Source organism: Oncorhynchus keta, chromosome 29, assembly GCF_023373465.1.
Source record: "Oncorhynchus keta strain PuntledgeMale-10-30-2019 chromosome 29, Oket_V2, whole genome shotgun sequence".
NCBI lineage: Eukaryota > Metazoa > Chordata > Actinopteri > Salmoniformes > Salmonidae > Oncorhynchus > Oncorhynchus keta.
The window spans coordinates 52065545-52071586 of NC_068449.1; the positions used below are offsets into that span (position 1 = coordinate 52065545).

A 6042-nucleotide genomic window follows, 5' to 3' on the forward strand; every position below is an offset into this window, starting at 1 on the left:
TACAAATAAATAACCAGAAAAAAAACATACATAAAAATAATTTAAAAGAGAATACTATCGCATATATCTCTCGATTGTACCATCTCGAACGTTTAGCAGAAACGAAATGAAATTCGTGACTATAGGTCTAGATTTAGCTGTCATTTCCCTATATGAAAACACGTTTCACTTGCTGTCAGAATTAGCTTTTCTCAATCAAAACGAGGGAGGAGGAAGAGGGGAATCCCAATAAATATATAATGATGTAAACATGGCCTCATCTAATAAATAGTTCATAAGAAACAGACCCACGTTGGCTGGCAAAAACAAACGTAGTCCTATTGCAAACGGTAGTAAAACAATAATATTTGGCAATTGTAAACCCCAATCAAATGCATACATTTGATCCACTATTTCTATAGGCCCATCTACAGCCAGATAGATGCTTATGCAATAGAAAACAACCCCTACACAAGCTATATTGTATAAACAGTGTTTCTCGATTTGGGCCTAAACTCTGGGTCTTTGCTTTATATCTTACCACGTTTCTTCATCTTTCAGCTTTTCATCACACTTTAAAACGAAATAAGGTGGAATTAATTACATGGGACACAAAATGAAGGTCATGTGACCGCTAAATGAATAATTTACACGGCGTTGTTTGGCAATACTCTAATAATAGCTTCCATGACCCAGCAAGCGCTTACTGTACTGTCCTATTTCCCCTCGTGGACCCGGAATTAATGCCAGACTGCATCGTCATAATAATAAACTCACGGGGAAAATGTAGCCTTGCGACAAAAATATAAACACACCAATACTATGCCAATAGGCACCGACCAAGTGCTGTGTCAAAATACTGTAGGCCTATCTTCCCAGGGTAAACAACTGTTCTTTTCAGTACGTTCAATATTGTAGGCTATGATAAATTAACCAATATCATAAACCAAAAAAATACGTGTGATTAAAGCCTATAATACTTAACTGACACAAAAGGGTGAAGAATAGTAGGTCTAGGTGGAGAATAAAACAGAGGTCTTACTTGCTCTGTTCAAATGCTCCTGTACAAGACTCCACATTCCTTTTGTTGCGAATAAGACGTGACAGCAGTAGTGGTTTGAGCTTTCAGTCATTTTGAATGTATATGAATTATTCGAGTTGTTCAAAGCACAAGTCATTGATGATTGAAAAAGTGTGTGATAAGAAATATAATACAAATCGTCTCTAAACAGTGTTCAGTCTCTCAACGTAGGTTGATAGTTTATTTTTTATTTTTTAGAGCGAGTGTTCAGAGTCAGACGCATGCAGAATATTTCATTCGTTTCTGTTTCTGCCGTTGGTTGCAAAACCAGACCCGCACCACGTTCTTTTTGAGGTCCAGTTTCTCTGCTATAGCAGCGATTTTCTCTGAGGAAGGACGCGGCTGAATGGCAAAGTAAGCTTCCAGTGATCGCTTTTCCGGTGCTGCTATCGACGTGCGCTTCCGCTTCTTCTCTCCGCCGTTATATAGCTCGGGTTTGTTGAGTTTCTCCCGGTGTGATTTCTCGGCTTCTTCCAGCCATGCCTGTAGAATGGGCTTCAAAGCTATCATGTTGTTGTGGGAGAGGGTGAGGGACTCGAATCGGCAGATGGTACTCTGGCTGAGGGAGCCCACGCCAGGAATCTTCAGGTTGGCCAGGGCTCCCCTACATCCGCCTGGGTCACGCCGAGTTTGATCCGTCTCTGTTTAAACCTCTCAGCGAAGGCTTCTAAGTCCCTGGGATCGGCGTCCACGTCGCTCATGCAGCCCATGTGGGATGGTAGCCCGTGGGCATGAGCCATGTTGAGGGCTGCCTGGTGCATGTGGTTCATGCCCGCCATGTGAGCAGGGTGCGCAGTTGCGGAGCCGTCTGGCCCTGCCATGGACCCGAGAGCCAGTCCTGGGGTGATGTGGTCCAGCAGGTCGCCCTCCAGCGCCTGGTGGGGTTGGTGGTGGTGGTGATGGTGATGATGGTGGTGGTGACCGTGGCCGGAAAGGGCTGAAGGGTGAGAAATAGGCACCGAGGAAGAAGACGATGAGGAGGTGCAGGGGAGAGTGTTCATGGTGTGGTAGGTCGCGTCCGGCTTGAAGGGACTGTGGTGTGGAGGATGGTGGTGGCTCTTGGTCTGCGAGACAATATCCACCGCGGCCAGAGCTTCAGCGCGGGCCAACAAACTCTCATCCAAGCCTCCGAATATATTGCTCTGCAATTGCAAATAGAATGCACACATAACTGTCAGCAGGGAATTCTCACTCCACTCCGCGGTTTAAAACATTTCCTGAATGAGATGAGAAAAAAAATCCTAAAAAAGAACACACAAAACAAGGCACATGCAACATCCCAGGTCATCAAAATTAATATGTAAGGCAACCCCGACTGAATACATAAGTTGGAGAGAGGAAGGGAAAAAAATGGAGGTGCTGGGTGATTTGCTGTGCAGACATGAAAAAAACATCAAGAAAAAAGGGGGCTGTCAAAATGTGCCTTTAAGCGGTAATTATGCAGAATACGTACCGGTGGGGTGGGGAGACATCCTCGGCGCATCGCCTCCGAGTTGCCTCCGCCGCTGCTGATGATGGTGCTACTGTGTCGGGAAGACGAGCACGAGGAGGGCGCATTCGAAGTCAACGTGGAGGACGAGGAGGAATGCAAGGAATACTTGGGCTCGGGCAAGCTGGCGTGGGCCATGGCGAATGCCTGCTTGCTGTTCAGAGACATCATCATCATGTTTGCAGGCGTCCGAGTCTCGGCAAGTTCCTTTTAATAAGTTAAGACTCCGCCTCTTCGAATGGAGTTGAAGCCCAGTGTTGCTTCTCCGGGAATCTAAAGACACTGTCTTATATACTGTAACTGTAGCTGCTACAATATGGAAAAATGAACATCCAATTCTCTAGTTGTTGGCGCATATATTATTACCTAGCCCTGTGTATGGAGGTATGGCCGCGCGCTGTAGTTTTGCTGGAGAGGAGATGTCGCACGCGCCATGCACTCGAATGTCGCCTGCGCCCTCGTTTACCTCTTCCGCTATGGGCTGTGGCGCGATGACCAAAAATAATGGTTAATATTACTCATTCGTTCTTTCTCTAAATTTCGTCCTCCAAGAGTGTTATTTTGGTCGTCGTGGATGTGTCGTTGTTTTGGAGAGCTCCTCCAAGATTATGCAACGAAAAACTAATAGTAGAAAAAAAGTTGTTTTCTCTCCTCCTGGTACGGATTTCCAAAACACAACCGCGCGTAAAAAGATTGTCTTATTCGTTTATCTTTTTTTTTCTGCAAAGTTTCCGTTTCACAATTGACTGTAATTAAGAGATACCGGTGACAGTCTCGATACCTCGACTATGTTCAATGCTGCGGGGACTCGATCTGCCTCTGCTCTGAGGCGAAGGGCAGGCTGTGTGTGTGTCTCTCTCTCTCTGCGCCTCTCTTTCACTCTTTCACACACTCTCTCGCTCGCTCTTTCGTTCTCTCTCTCCCCCTCTCTCTCTCACTCGCCCCCTCTCCTCTTACACTCTCTCGGCTGTACCTGAAAAACCTTTCATGATTTATTATTCTTCATTAGCCACACCGCCGCTGGGGACTCTGCGCATGGGCAGTCTGCGACAAGGCATTCATTTCAAACAGCTCTCCAGCCAGCATTGTGTCCTTCTTCGCCGAATTTATTTTGGATCCACATGGAAAGAGGAAAAATAAACCAAATATAGCCGAGCCATTTCCATTAGTATTTCTTCATATTGTGCCGTTTCATAAAAAATAAAAAATTCAAAGTGTGGTTCAGTTTAAAGATACGAATTAGGCAATAGAGGAAATAGGAAAGTCCTTCTAGGGATGGATATGAGGAAAGTACCTTGGACAGCTTCATGAAGCGACATCCCTGCTGGGGCAAGATAAATCAAAGTTAAATGCTTGACTATCATTTCATTATGTCATCATAGGCAAATTGAAGACAGTAGGAACATCTGTAAACAAATTAGGTGTCGGGGAAAAGATAAGATTACTAGATTTAAAATTAATTTAGGGCTATGTGAAACAGCTTTTCAATAAGTGACCTGCTCCCGCGTTATCTTGTTTATTTGCGTAATTCACCTTGACGAATTTATTCGTTTGGAGATTAGCTATGGAAATAATCAATACATTTAATTTAGTCATTTAGCAGACGCTCTTATCCAGAGCGACTAGACGAGCTATATGGGTTAACTCAACAGTCATATTGTGACGTTTTATGTCACTGGTGCATGGCCGAGCGTCGTGTGTGAAATATTTGATCAATGACAGTGGAAAGTGGATTTTTTAAAAGTCTTTAGGATTTAATTGCAAACCCAATACAATTATATACTTGTCGCAGCGGGCTATTATCATATCTTTATACTAATTAGGCTACTTCATCAGTGATATAATTAAAAATCTTTAATCATATTGTAATTAACAAGGCTTGTCTAATTTGTTTAATATGTTGAAGTCCATTGGATGGGCTAATTGATATAAGATGGTGATTGAATACACCCACATGGAAAATATAACGGTAAGGCTATATCTACAACAACAACAAAAAAACAGAATCTGGAATCTGTCTGCAGATATAGCAATTCGTCTCTGGTTACAAAGTCACCCCTCTGAGTGTATCTTGGTTATAGTAGTGTGATGATCATTGAGCTTGAAAATAAGAATTACATTTAAGTTGGGAGGGAAAGAGATTGTGTTGAACGGTAGTTGTGGGCTAAATAGTTGCCACTCTTGTTTTTTAAATTTCTTCTTCACATTTTTAAATGCTATTCATTAAATACCAATTTCTGTAGCCTATCTATCAGTATCTGTCAATAAACTGATACTCCGTTCATAAAAACAGCTACAGTACTATAGTATAGTCAAAGCTACTATGGTTAATTTTCAAACAACTATGCTATTGTATTGTAAAGAATCATATTATATGCATACAATGTGTTTTTACTGTAAAGGGACGCCTGCATATTGGACAAACTGGAGAGCCAGAACCTCAACAAGCTCTCAAATTATCCTCGCAAAACCACCAAAATATAATAACTAAGATTCCTATATCTGATAATATGCTGTGATCAATTTAGGCACCGTCTATGCTGAAGTCAATAAAGCAATTTAACGCTGAGAGGACAGATGTTGGGCCATGAATATAGCATGCAAAAACCCTACTGCACGCTCTGCTACAGACGATGACGCGAAGCTGCACTTGTCTCGACCACACACAACACGATGGCTCTCTTTGTTAGCGCGCTAGTTGTCAGTGCCTTTTCGGTAAGATTTTGATGCACATAGACATTTAATATGTCCCCACGGCTGCAACAAAGCTGTTGGTGATAGTGCACAAGCACTTTACATCGCGAGAGCCACCCGGCAGGCGGTTTGCCTCTCAAGTGGGACGACAGGCGCGCTGAAGCCAACCCTCGCGCCCGCGCCCTGAGACATCAAGGGGCAATCAGTGTCTCCTCACATATAGCGACGGACTGATTTATGATGAAACTTTAACGAAATCATTTATATTTCACCACCTATAAATCGGCGTATGAAATTTTCCTCCACAATGAAACACACAACAAAGTAAGCTAGTATAACTTAGGTGAAATAAATCAATTGGGCTGTACTCGCAAGCAATTGACTTTGAAGTGCGTTTTCTCCTTTGACAGTGTTCAATAGGCTACAATATTAATCGAAGTTATGTAGCCTAGTTCTAAATGCGCTCGTTCACGGTGCCTGTAGGCCTATAGGCTGCTCGTGTTTGATGGAGGATATCTCAAATCTTACAAACCTAACTACTACAAAGCATGAATAGTTAGTGAAATTATGAAGTTAAATTAAATGTGACTAATTTGATTTGATTTGAAATGTTGCCATTTCTCCTGAAAAATGGAACGTTGCCTCATTGCATTGACTGCATGGTGGAATACAATTAGTTATTTAGTCATTAGTGAAAATAGTAGCAGATATCTCACTGTAGGCATGTCTACCTTGCTGTTCCAATAGGTGCTCTAAATTTACACTCCATTGCATTATAAAAACAGAGTAAGCATTACAG

The 6042-nt window shown here is 42.6% G+C and overlaps 1 pseudogene; it reads right to left on the reverse strand.

Annotated features, from left to right (window-relative positions):
* Window positions 1-223: 223 nt before the first annotated feature.
* Window positions 224-3406, reverse strand: LOC118375498 (POU domain, class 4, transcription factor 2-like; annotated as a pseudogene).
* Window positions 3407-6042: the final 2636 nt, after the last annotated feature.